This window comes from Lemur catta, chromosome 8 (assembly GCF_020740605.2).
Source record: "Lemur catta isolate mLemCat1 chromosome 8, mLemCat1.pri, whole genome shotgun sequence".
NCBI lineage: Eukaryota > Metazoa > Chordata > Mammalia > Primates > Lemuridae > Lemur > Lemur catta.
This window is the reverse complement of record NC_059135.1, coordinates 6,137,274-6,161,393: the sequence shown is the minus strand read 5'-3', so window position 1 is coordinate 6,161,393 and position 24,120 is coordinate 6,137,274. Positions and strand designations below refer to the sequence as shown.

The 24,120-nt window shown below is 43.8% G+C and overlaps 1 protein-coding gene across 6 annotated transcripts in view; it reads left to right on the top strand.

Annotated features, from left to right (window-relative positions):
- Window positions 1–24,120, top strand: part of DGKD (diacylglycerol kinase delta) — a 103,777-nt gene that overhangs the window by 42,593 nt on the left and 37,064 nt on the right. The window contains exons 1-2 of one of the 6 annotated variants that reach the window (XM_045559598.1): window positions 14,719–15,094; window positions 16,328–16,468. The exons of 4 other annotated variants lie outside the window; for them this stretch is intronic. The gene's annotated coding sequence lies outside the window, so the exon portion shown is untranslated. Of the gene's footprint in view, window positions 1–14,718; window positions 15,095–16,327; window positions 16,469–24,120 lie in introns of those variants that run through there. One more of the 6 variants, XM_045559599.1, reaches the window with a different exon arrangement.

Below are 24,120 nucleotides of genomic sequence, written 5' to 3'. Positions count from 1 at the left end.
CTACTTTACATCATTTCAGATGAATCATAATTGGAACTTCAAGGTTTCCTAACCCCCAGAATCTCTGATTAGCATGTCATATACCTTTGAAAAGGAATAGAAGAGAACAGGCTGGGTTTGATGAAGGGAAGTGGACAGAGGAGGTTGCTGACTTCCGTGACCATGACTGAGCTGTTGGGGACATCTGCTGTCCTGGCAGCCTGGCCCAGATAAGGCTTGGTAGAGGGCAGCCTCAGGGGCGGAGGGTGGCAGAAGAGGCATTGAGAACACACTTGTGTGAGGGATGAGGGGCTGGTTGGAGGGAATGGAAGGAGCTTAAAAAGAGGACAGAAAGTGAGAAGAGTACTTGTTGGTGTCACATAAGAACAGAATGAAGAAAAGGACGGGCCCTTGGTTTATTTTTAAATTTCAGGAAAATGGACTGGCTGACTGGCCAAATAATGGGTACTGAAAAGAGTGTTTTCATAAAAATTTAAAAAAAACAGAAAAAAATTAAAATTTAAAAGTCAACTTAAAAAATGTTTTCAATGTAAGTTGAATGAAAATTATATTTAGGACATACATGTTGTTATAGTCTGAATGGGTCCCCCAAAGTTCACATGTTGGGAACTTAATCCCTGGTGTAACAATGCTGACATTTGAGAGGTAGAACCTTTAAGAGGTGCTGATGTCATGGGGGCTCTGCCCTAGTGACTGGATTTATGCTGTTATCAGGGGTTCCTGATAAAGGGATGAGTTTGCCTTCCCCCCACCCACCCTTGTTGTCGCTCTCATTCTCGCCCTCTGTTGTCCTTCTGCCATGGGATGCTCCAGCATGAAGTTCCTCACCAGATGCAGCACCATGCTCTTGGACTCCCCAGCCTCGAGAACTGTGAGCCAAATAAATTTCTGTTCTTTATAAATTACCTAGTCTGTGCTATTCTGTTATAGCAGCACAAAACAGACTATGATGCAGGTGTAGAGAGCTGCTTCTGCATAATACCACATATAATACTGCGTGTATAAAAAGGCAGTTTATATTTAATTCATAGTATTTCTTGTTGGCAGAAAATCGTAAAGGTGGTATATATTAGAATTAAGTTTGGCTGTGTATTAGATTCCTGTGGCTTCCTTAAAAATTATCACATAGCTTGAAACAACAGAAGGATGTTCTCTCACACTTCTGGAGGCCAGAAGTCTGAAATCAAGGAAGGTATTGGCAGGACTGTGCTACTCCTGAGGTTTTAGGAGCGATTCTGTGATTTGCTTCTTTCAGCTTCTGGTGGCTCTAGGTGTTCCTTGGCTTGTGGCTGCATCACTCCATTATCTGTGCCTGTCTTCACACGGCATTTTCCTCCTCCTGTGTCTTGTCTTCTCTTTTATATAAGGACACTTGTCATTGGGTTTAGGGCCCACTCAGATAATCCAGGATGATCTCTTCTCAAGATCCTTAACTTAATTACATCTCCAAGAACTGTTTTTCCAAATAAGGTCATATTCACAGGTTCCGGGATTAGAACATGAACATAGCTTTTTGGAGGCCATCATTCAGTGCCCTACAGCTGCTTATAAGAAAAAACACCAAAATAAGAATGGAGTGAACATGTGAGGTTTTATTCATCCACACAAAGGAAAGTGGTCCTTGGTCAGTATGGTCACCTGAGCCTTTCTGGAATGTGATTCACCTGGTTCAAGAGGGCTGCCAAAGTGCTAGTCACTACTGTGTCTCCTTTTGGGAGAGGGGCGGACAGAGGAGAGAATAACTTGAGTCTCCTGGCAGGAGTTCATAATCTGTATTCTTGCCCCCCTCAAATGAGTCTGTGGGTATGACTATATTTTATTAAAATTGGTTTCCATTGCAATCGTAAGTATTTTATTTTTGGCACTTTATAGACATTCTGAGAAGGAGTTTGCAGGCCTCACCAGACTACCAAAAGGGGTCCACGGCACAGAACAGATGAGGAACTCTCATGTGGCTTCCTCAGAGTATGACGTGGCACTTCTGATATCCGACGCGCCAGCACCTAATCCTGTGGTCACGCCTCATAGCTATTGGGATCGAGATCTCCAGGCTTTGCTACTTGTGTCAGCCTAATGATTCCCTTGAAATAACTGTGTCAGAACAACCATGCTATGCAAAGGGAGGAGTGATTTTTCCTGTGTGTATTTGTAATTTCCTTTTCCCCAAGAAATGTTGAAATAGTTTATGGTATCCAGAAGTTTTACAAGGAATGCTATAAAGAAGATCTTCCTTGTTAGCTGCGTGACTAGGGCAAGCTACTTCATCTTTCTAAACTTTTTTTTTTCTTACTTATGAAATGGGGATACTACTAGAGTCCATCTCATAGGCCACTGGGTTAGCACAGAAGCACACTCCCATGTTTCCTAGTTTTTGTCTCCACCACTACTCATCACTACTAGTAGGAAAGTAATAGGGTTTAACTTGCTGATACATAGCAGTTGTTCTGATTTGTAGGAATTTCAAAGGATTTCAAGTGAGGCCGCCTTTATAGATATATTAAAAATAGCATCTGTAGCTGAAGAGTAGCTACATATCAGGAAAGAGTTATTATCCTTAAGAGTTATCAGGCAATTCAATAAAAACAGGAAAAATAAAATTTGAAGGAAAACCAAGTATAGTTAAACATATAAGATACCTTTGTTTAATTGCTAGCTAAATAAAAAGGAAATTATGTGATGGGTCAAAGTAACATTTTTAGTTGTTTTAAATATTATCTATTTGGCATTCCTATCTGTTGAATGAATGAACGTTCCCTAGTAGGCCTGCCTAAAGTGAAACTGTGCTTGAGTTTCTCAGCCTTTTCCAGCAGACGTCAGCCTGGGGGGTGGTTAGGGCTGCTCCTTGGGTGAGGAACCATGACCTTTATCCAAATTTCAACATCAGTTTTCATTCTCAGTGTTTTCAAATCTCAGACATTTCCTTGGCAAAACCCCTAAGTCAGTCACTTTGGCTCAGAGAGAGGAAAAACTATATAATTGGCGAATTTCCCTGCACAAAAGACTCTTCCCAATTCCTGTGACTGCTGGCCTAGGTCTGGAGTGGGCAGAGTTGTATTTGTGGGTCCACTAAGTCCTCTCGAGTGCCAGGTGTCTTCGCCTGTTGGGAGGCCCCATGCTGGTCAGCAGCTCCTGCCTCCTGGGCTCACTGCTGCGGCAAGCCTGTCCCCTTCCTGCTCCAGGGCAGGGTTCCAGGAGAAGCTGACCGCGTGTCCCGGCTCTGCCAAATCTTGGCGGTGGGATCTCGGGCACCTTCTTAACCACCTGTTGCTTCATCCCCCCCCCATCCTAAAACTAGGGCAGCACTACCCAGCGCGGTGGTAGTGGGGGTATTTAGGCACCTGGCACAGAGTAGGTGCTCAGTGAATGATATGCTGTGATTGTTAAAATGTGCCTTGGAGAGCAATGCAGGCCTGGGGAAGCAGGTGCACAAGGGAGTCAGTCTAGTGAATTCCATACTTTATAATCTACGTTGTGTTCTCAAGTCAAGAAGCAGGAGGAAGCAGGCATTGAGCCACATTGGTGGTGGCTATTTACCAAGTGAAGGTAGCACCTGCTTCTGTGGCACAGCTGGTCTGAAAGGCCAGGTTACTCCACGTGAGGGCTTAGGGTTCGGTTTTTACAGTCACTCCAGGCAGACATACGGAGAGAAGACACTGTCCTCTTTGGGCAGCCTGGCTGGTGAGCGATGGAACCGATTGTGTTTCTGTTCAGTATGTTTAAAATCTGGGGTGGGAGAAACACCGTTACTTGTCTGGGCTGTGTGTTTAAATTATCAGTAGGGGTTGCATCTGTGAAATCTAAGCCATCTTCACAATATTATTATGTGTGTATGTGTGAAAATATGTGTGTATATTTGCATGTTAATTGTTAACACTTATACCTGTTAATTTTTATTAACAAGTGCAGTGTACTTGCTAATTGTCTTTGTTTATAAATTACAGAGAAAACAAAAAATGGACAGTTGAGAGACTGTCATTGGACTGTAGTACTTTTTTAAGGGAAAAAGACATGGTAGGAAGGTACATGGATTTGATTGAATTTTTTCTTAGGATGCCTAGGAAATTAATAATTTTAGCTGTTCTTTACCCAGTATTCTTTGGTAAATGTGCCAGGGGTGGGATCAAGGCAAGTCCTTTCTGTTTGGTGTTTTCCCTTGAAAATTATGAAAATGGTATCATTCACTAGGAAATTATGTTAAAAAAAAATCTTATGTTCCTGTCCCAGAATAACCTGGTATTTCAGAGTACATAGAGTGGTAGGAGCTCTATTTCCTTGAAATAACTTGTTATCAAATTAAGATAATTCCCTGCTCTGTGGTCGGGAGCCTGCTGTTTATTGATTCAATCATTCCTGTTCCTCTGCAACTGAAGAACCTGGTTTGAAATGTTAAACTCAAAAGTGAAACATGTGACCCCTCTCCCCCACCACATTTTTAAGACAGGAGGGTGGCTGTAGGAGCGGTTGTCACTAGACCTGTCAGGAGGGGTGGCCCTCCAGACTTGGCCTGCTGTAGACTGTGCCCTGTGTGGCTCCGCCCAGGGCTGAGGCTGGGTGCACTTCCATCCCTGTCGGACTTTGTATGAGAGAAGTTTTCTCCGTAGCCTAATTGTTCACTGGACGCAAACTCTCTAGAGGCTGGATCAGGATAGTTAGACGTTTGGAATAGTTAGGAGTGGGAGTGGCCATACCCCATCCTTTTTCTTCTTCTTCAAAAAAAGAGGGGGTGAAGGTACATTGACCATGGAGGCGGGAACTTGGGGGTTTGTCCTGTGCCTGACATTGACCAGGCGCTGGCACTACTTCCTCGTCTGTAAATCAAGGGTGCGGGTGCAGCTCATTCACCAGGGCTGTTGCCAGCACTACTCTGCCTTCCAAAAGAAGTGTCTAATCACACCAAGGAATAGATTGGGTATTTGTTGTTCTTAAAGCCCTAAGTGCTGGTTTTTCCAGTGCCAATTCATGCAGCCTGTTAATTATTTTTAGCACCCACTTTGACTTGCATATGTTTCCTGGCTTGGATGACAGGCTCTCTGGGCACCCCGGTCATTCAGGGAAAAGTTCATACTGTTCTTCAATGAATATTCCGGTGCACTAAAATATGTTGATATGAAAAAGGTTTTTACAGCTTAATTGAGGCATAATTGATGTACAATAAACTGTAATATTTAAAGTATACAGTTTGATGGGTTTTCTCTTGCTCTCTTTCCTCTCTCCCTCACACACGTGTGTACATTGAAACTGTCACCACAGTCAGGATAACATTTCCGTCACCCAGAAAATTCCCTTGTAATCCATCTCTCTCTTTATGCCCCTTCCCAGGCAAGCATGGATCTGTTTTCTGTCATTGTAGATCAGTTTGCGTTTTTTAAAGACTACTATGGAAATTGAATAATGCAGTATGTACTTTCCTTTTATGTCTGACATCTTCGACTCAGCATAATGGTTTTGGAATTTATCGTGTTGGGTGTGTCAGTAATTTATTCCTTTTTATTACTAAGTAGTATTCCATTGTATGGATAGTCCACAGTTTATTCTGTTGTGTTGGCATTTGGGTAATTTTTAGTTTAGCTGGGAACATTTGCATATGAGTCTTTATGTGGACACGTGTTTTCATTTCTCTTGGGTAAATACCTAGTAGCAGAATTGCTGGGTTGTATAGTAAGTGTCTTTGACTTTTTAAGAGACGTCTAAACTGTTTTCCAAAGTGGTGGTACCATTTTACATTCCCATCAGCAGTGTATGAGAGTTCCTGTTGCTCCACACCCTCACCAACACTTGGCATGTCAGTCTTTTAAATTTTGGATGACCTAATAGATATATAGAGGTATATCATTGTGGATTTAATTTCCATTTCCCCGGTGACGAATAATACCAGCATCTTTTCATGTGCTTATTGGCCATTTGATACCTTCTTTTGTGAAGTGTATGCTAGAATCATTTGTCCACTTTTCTATTGGTGTTTTTTTATCTTATTGAGTTCTAAGTTTCTGTATATATTCTGCATATAGTCCTTTGTCTGATATATGTGTTGTGATTTTTTTCCATCTGTGGGTTGCCTTTGCCTTAATGACATCTTTAGAATAAGAGAAGTCTCTCTTTTTGGTGAAATTGAATTTATCAATTTTTAAAAATGGTTCATTCTCCTTGCATTCTATCAAAAAAAATTCTTGTCTACCTCAGCTTGCAAAGATTTTCTTCTGGAAATTTTGTAGTTTTAGGTGTTATAGTTAGAATTATGATCGATGTTCATTTTTTCCCGTAGGGTTGTTCAGGTTTTCCAGGAGCATTTATTGAAGATACATTCCATTCCCCATTTAATTACCTTTTGTCACCTTTGTCAAAAGTCAATTGACCTTTTTTTTTTTTTTTTTTTAAATATTTTTTATTCTTTTTTTTTTTTTTGGAGACAGAGTCTTGATCTGTTGCCTGGAGTAGAGTGCCGTGGCGTCAGCCTTGCTCACAGCAACCTGATACTCCTGGGCTCAAGCAATCCTACTGCCTCAGCCTCCTGAGTAGCTGGGACTACAGGCATGTGCCACCATGCCTGGCTAATTTTTTCTATATATATTTTTAGTTGTCCAGATAATTTCTTTCTATATTTTAGTAGAGACGGGGTCTCACTCTTGCTTAGGCTGGTCTCGAACTCCTGACTTCAAGCGATCCTCCCACCTCGGCCTCCCAGAGTGCTAGGATTACAGGCGTGAGCCACCATGCCTGGCCTCAGTTGACCTTTTATTTGTGAGTTTCTTTTCAGACTTTCTTTCTATTTTGTTTCATTGGACTATATGTCCACCCTTACCCTAATACTATACTTTCTTGATTATTGTCATTTTATAGTGAGTGTTGAAATCAGATAGGGTAAGTCACCTAACTTTTTTCCCCTGCCCTTGGTGAACAAAAGGTCATCTAACTTTGTTCATTATTATTAATAACATTGCTGTGGTTATTCTAAGCTCTTAGCATTTTCATAGAAATTTTAAAATTAATTTGTCAATTTCTATAAGTAAGACCTGCTGGAATCTTGATTGAGATTACATTGAATCTATAGACCAATTTGGAGAGAATTGATATCTTCTTAACATTTAAGTCTTCCAGTACATGAACATGATCTCTCTATTTAGGTTTTTTAAAATTTCTCTCAGCAGTGTTTCACAGTTTTCAGTGTAGATGTCTTTAATGTCTTTTATTAGATTCATTTCTACATAGTTTATGTTTTTGTTTTTATTAGCTAAATGGAATTAAAAATAATTTCCAATTGTTTGCTGCTAATATATAAGAATACAGTGGATTTTGTGACTTTGTATAACAACACATAGTTCTAATAGTTGTTTTGTAGATTCCCTAGAAAATTCTGTATAAACAGTCACATATCATCTGCAAGTTAGGAACAGCTTTCCTTCTTCCTTTTTGACTCAAACGGCTTTTATTTCTTTTTCTTGCCTTATTGCAAAGGCTAGGACTGCCAGAATGATGTTGACTAAAAGTAGTGAAATCAGGAATCCTTTTACTTTTTCCAGTCTTACCAGGAAACGGTTGAGGTTTTCATCAAATATGATGTTAGCTCTAGGCATTTTGCAGATATCCTGTATCAGTTTGAGGATGTTATTGTTTGTTGAGAGTTTTTTCATTATGAATGGGTGTTGAATTTTGTCAAACACCTTTCTGCATCTATTGAAGTGGTCATATGGTTTTTCTTCTTTATTTTGTTAGAAGGGCAAATTAAGTTGGTTGATTTTCATATTGATTGATTGAGACAGAATCTTGCTCTGTTGCCCAGGATAGAGTGCCATGGTATCAGCCTAGCTCACAGCAACCTCAAACTCCCAGGCTCAAACCATCCTCCTGCCTCAGCCTCCCAAGTAACTGGAACTACAGCATGCACCACCATGCCCAACTAATTTTTTTCCTATTTTTAGTTGCTTGGCTAATTTCTTTCTATTTTTAGTAGAGACGAGGTCTCACTCTTGCTCAGGCTGGTCTCAAACTCCTGACCTCAAGTGATCCTCCCACCTTGGCCTCCCAGGGTGCTAGGATTACAGGCATGAGACCACGCCCGGCCTGATTTTCAAATTTAAACCAACCTTGCATTTCTGGGATAAAATCGATTTGTTCATGATGTGTTATCTTTTTATTTATTGTTGGATTCAATTTGCTTTTGTTAAGGATTTTATATCTATATGCCTGAGGGATATTGATCCGTCATTTATTGCCCTTCCTCCCTCCTTCATTCTTTCAAACTTTCTCTTTGACTTTCTTTTCATCTTTGTCAGGTTTTGGTAGTTGGGTTAAGCTGGCTTCATAGAACACACAAACCACATCATAAAAAAGGGTCAGTGTTCCCCCTCTGTTTTCTGATAAAGTTTGTGTAAGTTTGGTTTTCTTTTTTTTTTTTCCCCCTTTTCTTTCATTTTCTTTTTTTCTGTCTTTTCTCTTCTGGCATTTACCAGTGAAACTATGTATGTATGGAGTTATTTTGGGTGCAGTAGAAAGGTTTTTGATAATGCCTTTTGATATTTTTGATAATGAATTCAGCTTTTTAATTGGATATAGTCTGTTCAGATTTTTTGTTTCTTGTGTCTACATTGACATTTCATGTGTCCTCTTCCATTTCCTTCTGACTTGTGTCTGTTGGAGGGAGAAGTGGAAACTTTGTGAGGGTAGAGACGTCCTGGGACTTGTTGACCTTTTTCCAGCCCAGTGCCCCAGAGCCATGCCTGGCACCGAGTAGCCATTCAATAAATAGTTGTTGGGTTAATTGCTTTGTTGTTGCTGTATCTCTGTTCCTCGGCATCTCTGAGAAGCTGTTCTGTCTCCTCCATCCACATGAAACTGTGTCATAGCCATGCCATGACAAAGAGAGATGGCTCCTGAGTCAGGCCAGCTGGCCTCAGCTGCCCCGCATGCCATGCCCTCCCCTGGTGGCCGTTCAAATTCCTAGTGATACATAGACCATCTGAGTCAGGACTTGCCAATGAAAAAGATACTTTTCACCTTTTTCTGTTTTGGTCTTCTAAAATGTTGGCATTACTTCTTTTCATTTTGCAATATACTTGAAATACAAGAGGAATAAGGGAAGCCTTTGTGAGCTTGGTCAGAGGAAAGGGATAGACCATTTCTGAACATCCAACTAAAATTAGGAAGGGAGTGGTTGTAGATGAGGGAGGAAAATTCCAGCAGGTACTTGGTCTTGTACATGATTACCTGCCTGAGTGGGAATGTGGTCTGAGATGACAGCCCCTGGACCAAATACATGAATCAGTGAGGGAGTTAAAGGAAACAGGGTAAATTGGACTAGACATCTCTCTTTGAGGATATGACTGCTGTAGCTACAGACTACATTTAGGTTCCTACTGTCTAGAAGGGTCTGTGCCCAGTTATCCTTTCTATCTTAAGGGGGCTGGGTCTTTGGGCACCTGTAACACTACAGAGGTTGGCTTGAGAATCAGGGGTTCCCTCGTCAGAGCTGGGAACTTAGAACAACAGCTCTGCTTCTCATGGTCCTGTCCCCTTCCTGGGCACAGTGTCATGTTAATCAGAGTACCAAGTTCACTTGCAGAACACACAGCTCCTTTAGACCATGAGGGTCACCAGGCAGGCACTCTGTCCCCCATGGACCTTGATGTGCCCTGGATGAGATGACTTGGCCAACTGTCTCCTGGCCTCGGCTCTCTCTTGTATGAGCGGTATGGCCTTGATGGTCCTCTCTGGGCATCCATTTCCCAGTGTGTGAAGTGAGGTTAGGGCAGATGGACATGGCATGTGCCATGAGTCTGTGAACTCACCTTCAGATGTGTCCTGAGCAGGACCGTGTGACACCTGTGACACTTTGAAATGTCTCAGACATCACGGTCCTTGCCTTGTCTCTGCAGTTCTGTAGCTTTGCTTTAACTGTGATCAAATTTGGAACCCTCACATTGTGGTATATTTTTTTCAAGAAATGTGATAGTAATGTGTTTGGAGACATTTTCTTTAGAACTAGTTTTTGGGGAGAAGAGATGACTGTGCCTTCTATCTTGCGTGATGGATTGGCTTGGGGGGATAAGGCCATCTCACTAGAGTGAGCAGCTGACCATTTTTTTGTACACTGACCTGGAGCTGATTCGTCACCCGAGTTCCCTGCCTGAGGGAGTTGGTAAGGGCTGAAAGGACCCACACTTTGGATTCTGCCCCTGGTGGCCTGGTTTTTTGCCAGGAGCAAGACTTGGGAGCACCCTCACACAGGTAGCAGTTTGACCTCAGTGGGAGACATGGTTGCTTTCCCAGACAGCTGAGCTCTCAGACTAAAGCACAGTAAAGTTGGAGAACATGGGAATCCTCAGCTCACAGAATAAACTCTGTTTTAGTTTCCAGTGCAAAATAGGGATAAGGGTATGCTAGAGAAGTTATGTTGAAGTATGTATTATTGTAGTATTTTTTAATCTTGTAAGGTTTTTCATTCTAAAGTACTTATTAAGTGTGAGCATACACAGAGTTTTGAGATGTGACACTTTGGGTAACAACAGGAAGTGTTTAATTCTGTATTTATTGAGCAGGTACTAACCACGTGCCACATACTCAGGGATTTATCTGGGAACAGAACAGAGACCCTTTAGTTGTAGATCCAGAAGCAGAGAAAAAGGGATAAGGCCCACATTCCTTCTTTAATGCAGTAAGTTGTATTTAACTTCTCCAAATCAAATTCTCTCTATATTCTTCCCAAGACATACATACCTAATAACTTATATAAGAGGTTAGCAGCAGACTTCTTCTACATAGGGCTAGATGTTTTAGGCTTTTTGGGTTATGGGGTCCCTGTGGAAACTGCCTAACTCCGTTGTTGTAGCCTGGCCATTTGTAGCAGCCGTGGACAGCATGTAAATGAGCAAGTGTGGCTGTGTTCCAATAAAACTTTATTTAAAAAACAGGTGACAGGCCATAGTTTGCTCACCTTGGATTTGATTTGCAGTGTTGTTGTTTCAGCTGTATTAAATCAGGCTCCCTTGGTGCTGCTGCCTATTTGAGTTGAGTTTTCAGTGCTTATCTCATGAATTAAATCCATTTATTTATTCTTGGCACCTGGAGGATAAAGAAGACTCCATTTCTGTGCCTTGGTTTTCTTCTCTGTGTGAAAATGAGGATGGTGTCTCAACTTAGATTAGGTTTGGGATGGTTAAAAGAAAGCCCAAGTAACAGTGGCTTAAATAAGGTAGAGATTTATTTTTCTCTCATAGAAAAGACCAGAGGCCAACAGTCTCGGGCTGGTGTGGCAGCCCCTGCTGGGCGGAGACCCAGGCACCTGCTGTCTTTCTGCTCAGCTGTCGTTAGAAAGAGGTTCTCCTTTGAAGGTCACCTTGCAGATACAGGCACCAGCGGCATGGCTTCTGGCTGAGTCATCCCCCTTACAGAGCTTTCCTGGAAGCCCCTCCCTGGTGATGCCGGGTCCTTGGCTCCTTGCCTCCTTTGCTATCCGAAGCTGCAGGGCTGGTGGGAGACAGCATTTTAGCTATGCCTGGCTGGAGGCCATTGGGATGGCAGGGTCAGTTGGTGAAGGGTCAGTTGGTGTGTAGGCAACTGGGGGTAATTATCTTAGGTGTTGATTTTTGCAGGGAAAAAAAGCAGCATAGATAAATTTACAAACACCTTTTACTGTAGACAATTTGGAAAATACAGAAAATCATAAGGAAAAGAAAAAAATCCCTCAGTCCCACCACCTGAGATGTGGACGTCCAGTGTTCCAGGCTATGTGTGTCTTGCCTTTTAAGTCTTTTTTTTTAAACACAATAATATAAATACACCCCATTTTCCCCTTAATTTTTTTTTGTGGTGGAATACACATAACATAAAATTTACCGTCTTAACCATTTTTAAGAGTACGGTATAACTATGCCCTTTTATAAGTTCTTTGTAAGCCTTGTTTTCACCTCCTTGTGTGGCTTTTTATTTTCTACTTGGTAGTTATTCCATGGTTTACTTAACCACTGGAAGTGTTGAACATGAAAACAGCCTTGAATCAGTTCATAAAGGTGTGGACAAGACTTTGTCCTGAGGGCGGACACCTGGCCCGAATCAGCAGATGCGGTGTTCTTACCTTGGCCTCTTTGCTCTGGGAGATTTTATTGCTTTATCAGGTTGACCTTTAGTGATCAGAAAAGTGGACGATGAGCTTTCAGGCTGCAGGGATTGCTTGTGAGCCTTTTTTTCTTCTCTGATACTTGCTGACTGTAACATTATTGTATATGTATTATACTTGGGTATGTGCAGATTTACCATCAAATAATCCCAGAGAAAAATGGATAAATTATAACAGTGTGGTGGCTGTCATTATTAAGATGCCAAAGCATTGCGATTACTCACCCTCTATCCATCCTTTTAAGACCCACTCCCAGGGAACTTTGGTCTAGATTTCATTACCACTGAGACTCCTAGGTGTTTGAGCTAATCACGCCAAGCTCCTTTTCCCCTCTGTGCAATAGCTGAGGCATGCAGGTTGTGGTGTGTTTCTCTAACGAGAAGTATACTGGCCCAGAGGCTGAAAGTTGAGGTCACCCGCTGCGGGACACAGCCAGCCCAGGAGGAGCACAGCCCTGGACACAAGGCCTTCTTTGGCCTCACTTCTCCCTCCTCCCTGATGCTGTGTGCATTGTGGCCACAAGCTCTGCCTTGGAATTCCTTATTGCATCTTAGCTCTTTGTGCATTTTGCCTCTTATTTCCATAATTCACTTGCAGCAACTCCCATCCATCAACTCCTTCACTTTTTTAAAAGTTGAAATTCTGGACGGGTGCAGTGTCTTACGCCTGTAATCCTAGCACTCCGGGAGGCCGAGGCGGGAGGACTGCTTGAGCTCAGGAGTTTGAGACCAGCCTGAGCAAGAGCGAGACCCCATCTCTACGAAAGATAGAAAAATTAGCTGGGAGTCCTGTTGCATGCTTGTAGTCCCAGCTACTTGGGAGGCTGAGGCAGGAGGATCGCCTGAGTCCAGGAGCGTGAGGTTACTGTGAGCTATGATGTCGCCACTGCACTCTTACCTGGGGTGACAGAGTGAGACTGTCTCAAAAAAAAAGTTCTATATTTACTGCATTATTTCCTTATATAGTTCTTTAAATTGCCCGAATTTTTTTTAAAATTAGGACTGCTGTTTCATTGCTGCTTGGTTACACATTTGCATAGGTTGTGAGTGTCCTGATTCGGCTTGCCTTTTCCCATGAGACTTATTTTTATTGTGCACTTTTGCAGAATGTGAGGGTTTTGGGAACTCAAAAGTTATGTTATAGCAAGAACACCTGTGATGTTTTACTGTTCTAAGATTTTTTAATTCCCTTTTTAATACAAATAACATGCTCATTATAGATAATTAAGTATGGATGACCCAAACAAAAACCACTCAGAAGTCTTATCACTGAGATTCTAGATATAAACATTATTATATAGACCTGTGATTCTCAAACATGGGTAGGGATAAGAGGGTGGGGGAAGTGAGATTCAACTAAATAGAACATTTGGGGACACAGTGTGTTGTCACAGTTGCGGGGGTGGGGGTGGCATGCACGCTGCTGGCATCTGGTGCATAGAGTCCAGGGATGCTGCTCAGTTCCTTAAATGCCACCTGTAGTGTGTGCAGACAGCCCCCACAAAAAAGAATTATCTGGCCCCAAATGTCAGTGGTGCTGAGGTTGAGAAACCCTCATACAGACAAATAATTTTCAGCCTTTTCCTTTGAATATCAGTGAATGTACTTCAGTTTTACAGTTGGCTCAATTATACATACTGGTTTGTGACCTGATTTTTCTGTTACCTCCTGAACATCTTTCTGTGTTCATAAACGTGCATTCTTATCACTCTTTTAAAAATTGCCGCATGGCATTCTTCCATATGAGCATGCCATAACTTACTTTGCCAGTCCCCTCTGTTTGGAGGCCTAGGTTATTTCTGGTGTTTTGCTGCTAGAAGCATGTTTGTTTGTGCGTTGCCTTCTGCATGCTGGTTTACAATTACCAGCCCACTGTTGGGAAGGTGCACGCTTGGGGTACCTCCTCTAAACTTGAGGTGCCTTTCATGGGTAACAATATTCCCTTCATCCCAGAGGCTCTCACACTCCCCCAGCCCACCCCCAGCTCAAGGCAGTCACAAATCTCTCGTTTTCCTGCAGTGGAACACATCGCAAAGCTTAATGAAGCACTACCGAAATATTGAATGGATAAGTAACACCAAATATTGCTGTCATGTTTCATTTTTAGGTAGAACTTTCCACTTTTTGCTTCATTTTACTTTTTTTTGTTCCTTTAAAAAAAAAATCTGTCTTATAGATTACGTGTGATTTTAGCTCTCGCCAGCTTGGCTTTGCTCTATGCCAGGGCTTCCTGAGTCCCTGGGGAGGCGGGAGCTTTGCTCTGACTGTGCTGTGGGCGGCACCTGTCAGCTGTGAAGGTGGGGACCCCATCCTTGCCCCCAGAACTGCCCTGAGACTGGGGGTGAAGAGCCACCCAGGAGAGGAGGAGGTGCATGGCAGCAGTCGGGTGCAGGGCACAGGTAGCGCAGCGTGCAGTCGTCGGGCGTCAGGGTGTTGGCATGGTACTGTGCAGAGGTCTGGACCTGGACCCTGGGTTCTTTCCGCACAGGGCTCCAGGAGCTTGTTTGTGTGTGGTGGTGTCTATTTTTGTGTTTCGTGCTGTGCTCCGTGAGGAAGTCTGCTGTCTACGCACATCCCAGCTGCTTTGAATGGTCTCGGGGCTTCCAGGTAGGGAGTTGTGCACGGGGAATCCAGGGTTCGGGGATGTGGAACAGCAGGATGTGAGTAACAGGAAGTGACAGCAATTACTGAGGGCGCCAGATGCTTATTCTCGGCCACCTTTCCAAGCGCCACAGAGTGGGAGCTATATTTAGCAGAGTGTTTCCGACCTCCTAATCCTGCCCCGACACTGTCCCTTTGCTTCTCTCTCGGTCAGTGGCTGAATTGTGTGGTGCTGATTTGTTATTCTGGCATCTCTGATCTCCTTCGTGACCCACAGGTTCCCGTCAACTGATTTTAAAACTCATTTTTTGTTTCTGCTGGGTCACTTCAATTCTGATACACGCGGAGCACTTGGAGAATGTTCTGAGAGAGGGGAGGGAAGCAGGTAAGAGATCCAGGTGATGGTGTGCGATCAGACCACGGGAGGCTGTCTGGGTAATGAGTTAAAGTTAAGGGTTTAAAATGAAGTAAATGGAAAGACTTGTGTGTTATCGGGAGACGCTCCATAGGGTTGATTCTTGGATTGTATGTCTCAGAGGTGAAAGGCTGGGGGATTTAAAGCTATAGGCCCACATGCTAGACACATTCTCTGGTCCTCACCTGGCCAGACAGAAAGACTGCAGGTGAAAGAAGCTTCTCTGTGTTGAATTCCTATCGTCTGAGTTTTTTCACAGTCTGAGTTTTTCCCCTCAAGGCCCCAGAACAAGCACTACAGAGCCTGGAAGTCGGGTCTACTGAGATTTGTGCTGCTTTGGGTGTGGGTGATAGTGTCTGTCCACCCCGCTTGGATGGTGCAGGACATGTGTCTCTATGCTTTGAGGAAGTTTCTAGGGTGTGATGTCAGTTTACGGTGGCAGCCGTCCTACTGATTCATGGAAGAGGGTATGTTGGGAGAGAGAAGGTGTTTTTGTTGGTCTCCTCCAAAGGCCTCCTTGTGTGAGGTCCTGCCAGTACCTCCCCCTTCGTCCCTCGTAAAGCGTCAACCTTGTTTTCATGCACTCAACCAGCTATTTAGGATTCAGGAATCCATTCTAGGACGAGAAATTTGAGAGGCAGACTGAGAACAGTTGTGTCTGCCGCGCAGTGTCCGGCGTCAGCGGTGGCCTGGCCGGGGTGTGTAAAAGCTCTGGGAGCACCAAGCAGCGTGTTAGAGATGGGGAATGAATGAATTCCAAGCTCAGGCTGGCGGAGACCTCCCCCCACCCCAGTTTTATCAGCAGAATCCATCTACTGGTGCGGTTTCCGGCTAATCCATTGCCTTCTGTATGGCTAAGCTATAAACACAAGGCACGGTCATATTGTGTGTCTTTAGTTCTGGCTTGAGTATCTTAGCATATTTTTTGTGCCAAAACATTAAAACATTCTAAAGGCAACACAATGAAGAACTAGGTACACTTTCCAGCCTGGAGAAATAGACATCACAGATATAATGGAGGCCTTTTGAATTTTCTTTCCTATCCTAGTCCCCTCCTGCCCTCCCTCCCTGGGGGTTGCCACCATTCTGAGTGTGCGTGCTTTTATACTTTCTCTACACGTATATGTAGGTATAAACCATATTAGTATTGTTTAACCAATTTTAAAATGCTGAACAAATTTCAACATTTGACATCTCTTGCAGCATTGTGTTTCTGAAACTTATTCATGTGGATACATCTGTCTTTAGTTAAATGGTTCAAGGTTTAAAATGACTGATTCCTGATTCCTGGAGTTAAATCAGAGTTCCTGGAGACTGGGATGTGAACCTCAGAGCTGCTTACAAGTAAGTACAGCCTGAGCTGAGGTCCGCGGTGCCAGTTTTCATGGCTTATTCAGTGCTCCAGTGTGTACAGTGTCCCACTGTTGACTTAAGTTTTCCCAGATCTCACCATTATAAACAGCCCACACAGACATTCTTACCCTTGTCGTCCTGAACACGTGGCTAAGAGTTTCTCCTAGAATGTTTTTAAGGGTAGATTGCCAGGTGTGTGCACCTTTAGCTTGAACAGATAGCATCAAATTCTTCCAAAACTGTGTATTTTTAAACTATCACCAGTAGTGGTAATTTATGAGTAATCTCATTATTTTAGTGTCTTAAACTTTTTTTAATATACCAAACTGATAGGAAGATGAAGACCTCGTGGATGAGATAAGACATTGGACGTGGTTAAGATTTAATAGACACCTCATCCTTAGCATGGCCAGAGGAGAACTAACAGTCCCCACCTGCAAAGCCTGCTTCACCGAAGCACCTGCTACACCTCACCAACTGCTGGAAGGTCACTGTTGACTCCTCTCTGTCTCACCCCGTCCTGCCTGCACACCCAGAGCCCAGCCACTCTCCTTGACTTCATCTCTTGATAGGTTACTGAGGAGCTTCCCAAAGGCTTCCTGACTTCCACCTTGCCCCTACTGTCGGTTTATACCAAAGCAACTGGAGCGATGCTTTTTAGACTCAAGTTGGACGTCAGCCTTTTACACAAAGGCTGCCCCAGTTCCCCATTTCACATGGAGTACAAGCCAAAGTTCTTAAGGACACCTGTGTGGTCCTTGGTGGCCCCATTCCTGATGCCAGCCCCAGCCTTGCGCCTGCTTCTACCTCCTCCCTCACCTCTTCCCTGTCTCTGCCTCCTTCCTCACCTTACCGCCCTCGCTCTGCCTTCTCCCTGTCTCTGCCTCCTTCCTCACTGCCCCCCCCCACCCCACACCTTCCTTTTCTGGTCTCCTTTCCCCCGCCCAGCACTCAGCACCAGCCACTACTGTCTATACATGTCTTTCACTTTGACCTCTTTATATTAAAGTGTTTATTGCCCACATTCAAATGTAATCTCTATGGGAGTAGGGATCTTATCTGTTTGTTCAAATGAAAGACTATCTGAGTTTATTTCTTAGGAAGAAAGGAAGAATTTGGAGCTCGAAGATGAGGGATGCGTGTAGAGCGGAGGTGATGTTGGGTGTGTGGGGTTTCTGACTTGGGAAATAGGGTGGATGGTGGCTCTGGGGGCATTCGGTGGCAGAAATGCCTTGAGTTTCCCTGGGTGTGTAGTGGGACCCCTGAGGGGCTTGTCTGGCGGGGCCATGGGGTTGCTAGGGCTAGGGAGGCAGCACCTTTCTGGGCTCTGGTCTTGGTGGTGTCTCTGGGTTTACCCATCTGGAGCACACTCTGGGGTTGACATAGTGTCCCACCCCTCCCAGGAAGTGCGTTTCTATTTGAGACAGGAGCCTGGGGTTCTGACATCCTCGGTTCATGGCTGAGCTCTGCTGGTTACATAGCTTCACCAGTTCCTTAAGCACTGTTGTGTTTAGAAACCAATCCTGCCACTTCCTGGGCTCTGTCTTGTACCCCAGCCACATGTTGCAGCCTGATAGCAAAGTGAGCAGCTCAGCCAGAGGGCACAGTTCATGGCGCTACCAGGTGTGCTTTGACTCAGATACCCACTGACATAGGCAGGGCAGCCCGAGTTTCTACCCAGCCGCTGGGATGTAGAGGACTAGGTTGGCTTTTTCTTGAGAATGTGTACTGAAGGTGTATCTGCATAATGTTTTCTTGGTGGCGAGTCAGATGTTTCACACCTTGTACTACCTACAAATATAGGACTTTAACAAGATAAGATTACATCTTTACCTCATGCTGACCATATACGCCCTTGTCCTTAAGAAACACAGTATTGTTCTGGAGTTAGTCCTTGGTTTTCCCAGTTTAAACTTAAATATTGTTGATCTTGGTTACTTATGTTTAATTAAACTTTTTATCTTGAGATCCTTTGTAACCTTTATTCCATTTCCTGCCATCGTGACCTCTTGCACAAATCTGGTACAATATCACACCCAGGATGTTGACATTGTTACAGTCCAGAACACTCCATCTCCGCAGGGACCCCTCCTGGTGCCCTTTTATAGCTACACACACTTCCCTCTGTAACCTCTGGAAGCCACTAGTTCTCCATTTCTATAATTTTGTCATTTCAAGAATGGTATATAAATTGAATCATACAGTATGTAACCTTTGGGATTGGTGTCATTCCCTGAGATTCATCCAGGTGGGTTGTGTGTCAGTAGTTGTTCCTTTTCATCACTGCATAGTACTCCATGGTATGGGTGTACCACAGTGTGTCTGACCATTTATCCATTGAAGGGCATCCAAGTTGTTTCCAGTTTTTGGTGATTAAGAATAAAGCTGCCATAAACATTCATGGAGAGGTGTTATATGAACATAACATAAATCTTCATTTCTCTGGGATAAATGTTGAAGAGTGCTGGTCTGTGGTAGTTGCGTGTTTTTTTTTTTTTTTTTTTAGAAACCGAAAAGCTGTTTTGCAGAGTGGTAGTGCCGTTTTATGTTCTAACCAACAGCGTGATCTAGTTTCTCTACATCCTCTCCAGCATTTGGTGTTATCACTAATTTTTATTTTAGCCATCCTAATAGGCATGTAGTTCTCTCTCATCATGGTTTCAATGTGTGTTTCTCTAGTGACTAATGATGGTGAATTTCTTTCCATGTGCTCATCTGCCACCTGTATATCCTTTGACACTCTGGGGACTGGGGACTCATTACTGCTGGCAGGAAGAAAAGTCCCAGCTCTCTTCTTGGCCTTCTCTGGACACCCTCTGGGAGGCAGGTGCTGGGGTGCCTTGCTGCAACCTGTTGAGGTGGGGTTGGGCCACAGTTCCTTCTGTGGTGTTAGCTGGTTGTTGACCACTATTGTTGATTTCTGTCTTGTCTGGCTGCCCCTTTCCTGGTCCCTTGGCTGGAAAGAGGAGGCTTTCGTTGGGGCTTTTTTTCCCCCCTTAAACCCATTGGTGTTTCCGGCTGCCATCTTCTGTAGCTCCAAGTCTAGACTATACAAGGCAAAAAGAAAACCCAGAGAACTCGCCACCGTGTCATTCCTAGTTAAGACCCTAGTCAGTCTGCTGCCTTCTCTCACCTTTCAGAGTCTTCTCCTGTTTGTTTTCTGATGTCCAGGGAGTTTTGTTGGACTAGTAGAGGAGTAGTCCATGTAATCTGAATTTGAGTCCATGAAATCTGAAGAGTGAGGACCTCTCCCTCCAGGCTGAACGTTCTGCCCCCACCCATCCTGTGTTCGCTTGTGGCCTTTAGACCATCTTGGGCTCAGGGCCTTACATTTACTACTTTCAGGGCTATTTGGTTTGTCCTGTGGTTCCTGTGTGACACAGTTTGCAGGATCTTGATATTTTTGTCATTTAAAGTGTCATTTACAAATGAGATTCACAAGCAAATCCGTGGTTAGAAATGGTTGGACGAGATGTGGCTATTGGATGAGGCATGGCGGTGACTCAGCCTGATGGTGAACCAGATGACAAACTGCCTTTGTCGTCATCTTTCAGATCTTATTTCTCCACCTTCTATTTTGAACTTTTGGAGAACCTGGTTGGAAGCGAGGTGGCCGCCTGTCAGATGACTCAATGAGGTGTTGATTTTGTCCTTGTTATGATCCTCCATGCCAGTCACCCTACTGAAAAGGACATGAAATGCGCCAGATGCACTGTTTGTTCTGAATGCACCCAGGAGAGCTCCTGGTGAGTGCCAGTTCCTCCCGCCTCTGCCCGCTGTCCCTGGCCAGGGGAGCTGTGCAGTCCAGCCCACAGTCCAGGTGAGAAGCAGCTACTGGGCAGAGGTCTGGGGCCCGGCCCAGAGTCAGCCTGCCTGCTGTCCTGGCCGCACTTCCTCATTTGCTGTGGGACCTCAAGCAGGCCCCTTGGCTGGTTGTTTCCTCTCCTGATACCTCTTCATCAGGTGTGGAGAAGCAGAATTGAGCGGATACCTTTCAGACATCAGGCAGATTGCCCCAGTGTTCTGAGTGCCCTATCTGTGTTAGCCGAAGCTGTCCTTGTATCAGCTACTGTGTATGTAAATCAGAGTCAACCTTCTCCATCTAAGAAATTACTTCTTTATGTCTCCAGCACGTCGTCTTTTTCACTGTGATTTCTCGAAGATCATTGCCCATGATTTATTAACCCCCTTGGCTAATTCTTCCCAAGACATTGGAAGACATTATGTCTCTGGCTTGGGTGTCTTGAACTCATTTGGAAGAGCTAGACATTTTCTCATCTCTCTTGGAAGATTGTATACTTGGGTGAAAAGATGGAAGCAAACGTTTTTATTTCAAATGGAAATTTTAACACTTTTTTTTGTCCTTAGCATTTATTATAAACTTAAGACTTTATATTTTTTAAACAGATAATTTTTGAATAGGTAATACATTCACATGGTATCGAAATCATAAGAAAAAAAGGTATAAAGTGTTTCATAGCCACTCAGAGGTCCCCTTAGTAGAGGTAACTGATATTGCTGTTTGCTCTACACTACACTCTTGCCGCAGTTGGCTTTTATCCTGTAGCAGCATGTCTAGAGGTTGTTCCTTGTAAGTACATGAAGAGTAGCTTCAGTCTTTTTAATGGCTGTGCGGTATTCCATTATATGAATGTACCATAATTACTATACTGGTCTCCTTATATTGATTAGTGTTTGGGTGGTTTCCAGTCTTTTGTCTTTACAGTGAATGCTGCCATAGATTACCTTGTATATACAGTATGTGATTTCTCATGAGGATATACGAGAGGATACATTTATAGAAGCACTGTTGTCATAAGGACAGGTGTATGTTTTAAAGTTTGATGGATTTTACCAAATATTCCCCATAGAGGTTGTTTTAATTTATGCTCCAATGTATGGGAGTCAGTAGACCATGTTATTAAACTTTTGATCTTTGTGAATCTGGTAGGTAAAAAAAAGGCATCTCATGATCTTAACTGGCATTTATCTTGTTAGTATGACTGAGCATTTTTTCATATATTTAAGATCCATTTCTAACAATATTTTAACACAGCTCTCCCAGTCTTCCATATTCATTCATATACTTCCATCTTCCTCTATTTCTTGTATATTTAGTTTTCCACCAGATTTTTTCAGAGTCTGGGTGGCTGTGCAGTTTTCTTTTGAGTTATATGGTTAGTTTTATATTTCTGAGAAATTCCAAGTTCTGTATCCTTTTTACTGAGGTACAGCTTATGTATGAGAAGTATGCTTGTTACAAGCATACGGCTCCATGAATGTTCCAGATCAAGGGGAGAACAGTAGCAGCCCCCAGAAGCCTTCCCGTGTGCCCTTCCCCTCAAAGCAGCTGCTAGGAGTAGCTAGCTTCTGACACCATAGATTAGTTTTGCTTGTTTTTTTCTAAACCTTATATAAAGGAAATAAGGAAATTATGTAGTATATGTTCCTTTGTGTTAGGCTTCTTTCTTTCAGTATTGTAAGATCTATCGCACGATTGCATGTAGCAGTAGCTGGTTCCTTTTCATTGCTCAGTGTTTTTCCGTTATGTTAATATACTACATTGTATTTATCTCCTCTGCCAATGCTGGGTATTTGAGTTGTGTCCAGTGTGGGCCTATTTACAGTAGTGATGCTGTGAGCGTTCTTGTGTGTGTCCTGAAGAGGAAGAGGTGTGTTCGCCTTTCTGTTGGGCGCATGGGTGAGATTGCTGAACTACAGGGTATGTATAAGTTGAGCTGTTTTCCAGAGTGGTTGCATCAAGTTGCACCGTCACCAGCACTCGATAGTGTCTGTTTTGGTTCAGCCATTATGAAAGACTTATCACACGGCGGTTTTAATTTCCACTTCCCTGGTGCCTGATGATGTCAAACACCTGGTCATGTGCTTTGCTGGCCATTTGTGAAATAGCTGTTCAAGTCTTTTGTCCGTTTTTCTGTTAGTTGATGTGCTTTTTTTTCTTACTAATTTTTAAGTTCTTTTATCTTCAGGAGAATTCCAGCAAGCGTCTAAGAATTCAAATCCATCTATAGCTTTTCTGTCCTGCCTCAGAATTCTGTGAGAAACACATCCACCATTCATTTTCTCTACCTTTCCTCTATGATATCCTTTCTGTTTCTCCCTCTAGTCTTTCCAACTAAAAGGTCTAGGGTGTACTTTCTCTCTCTGGTTTGTGGGTTTCCAAGCAGCCACCTGTCTTCTTACTCTCCGATGTAACTCTGCTCCTTCCCTTGGTACCACATCATGAATCCTGGCCCATGGAATCTCTTTGATGTCATTGGTTTGTCCTAGTGAGTTCACTTTATTGCCCTACTTTTAATTTGCATTTATCTTTTAAGTTGATTTAGTTATGTGAGCCATTTTTCCCTCATAAATTTGCTTGAAAAATGTGAGCATCTTCTGGTATCCAGTCTTTTCTGTGTGAAGGCTGGATTTTATAAATGGCCCCAGCTTTTTGTACCATTCCTAAGTTGCCAGTAGTTGTGGTATTGGCTGCAGTCCAAATACAGGGACACTCTTGTATTCCTTAGAGTGTGTCCCTTGCATCCTCCTCCTTCCTGCCCTGGTGGACAGGGTGAGCAGCCAGGAAGACGTAGCCTGAGGGCTGGTGTCCAGCCCTTGCTTCCTCACCAGGGTCCTTCCTGCCCATGCCATCTCCCACATCCAGGGATTGAACAGGTGGTGCTATCCAGAATCAACCTCCTGAAGAGGCCCACCCTCACCCCTGCCAGGTGTCAGGCTGGGCTGGTGCCAGGGGAACAGGAGGTAAAGGCAGGGCCCCTGCCTGAAAGGAGCCCGTTGGCTGGTGCTGGGGGCTGTGAAGGCTGTCTGGGAGCTTGCCAGGAGGGGCGTTCCAAGGAGATGGAGACGCAGCACCAGCGTGAGGCATGACCAGTCACATGTATGCAGGTCGGGCCAGCACAGAGAGGCCGGGTCCGGCCATGACTGCTCTGTGGGCAGCCAAGAAACATGGATTCTGACTCAGAGGTGGCAGGGCCTGACTGGAGAGAAGCAGGGATTGTTTTTTGTTTGGTGGGACTCTTCTGTGTTGATGCTCGTGATTTGGAAGGGTGGACCGTTGACTCCAGCATGGTCTCAAGGAGGGTGATGTCCACATGGGAATCTCATCTCTTGACTATATCAAATGATGATACCTGAAGCTGAGGGCTTTGAGCCTGAGGTAGCACTGAGCATGGCTTGTGCGTGACATGCTGTCCCATGACTTTATGAGGTTGCGATGACCCACACCTCACAACACTAGGATGTGACGTTGCCATTAACAGCCCCGGTTTTCAGATGGGGTAATGGAGGCACAGGGCAGACTCTCCAAGTCACATAGCTAGCAAGGGCTTCAAACCCAGGGGCCTAACCACTGCGCCAGGTCCTGTGCACCTTTGATTCCTTTCAATCCCACCCCAGCCCTGCCAGGTGGCTTTTGCCCTCCCCTTTCCAGAAGAGAAAGAGTCTGTCCACATTTCCCAACCAAGCAGTGGCTGGGTGGGACTCAGATCTGTGTCTGTCTCAGGCTTCTTCGTAACAGAACAGGCACAAGTAAGAATTAAAAAACAAAAACAAAAGCAAAAAAAGCTCAGGTTCTTGGACATTTATCTGTTGCTCAGTGTTTATTCCCTGTAAGCAATCAC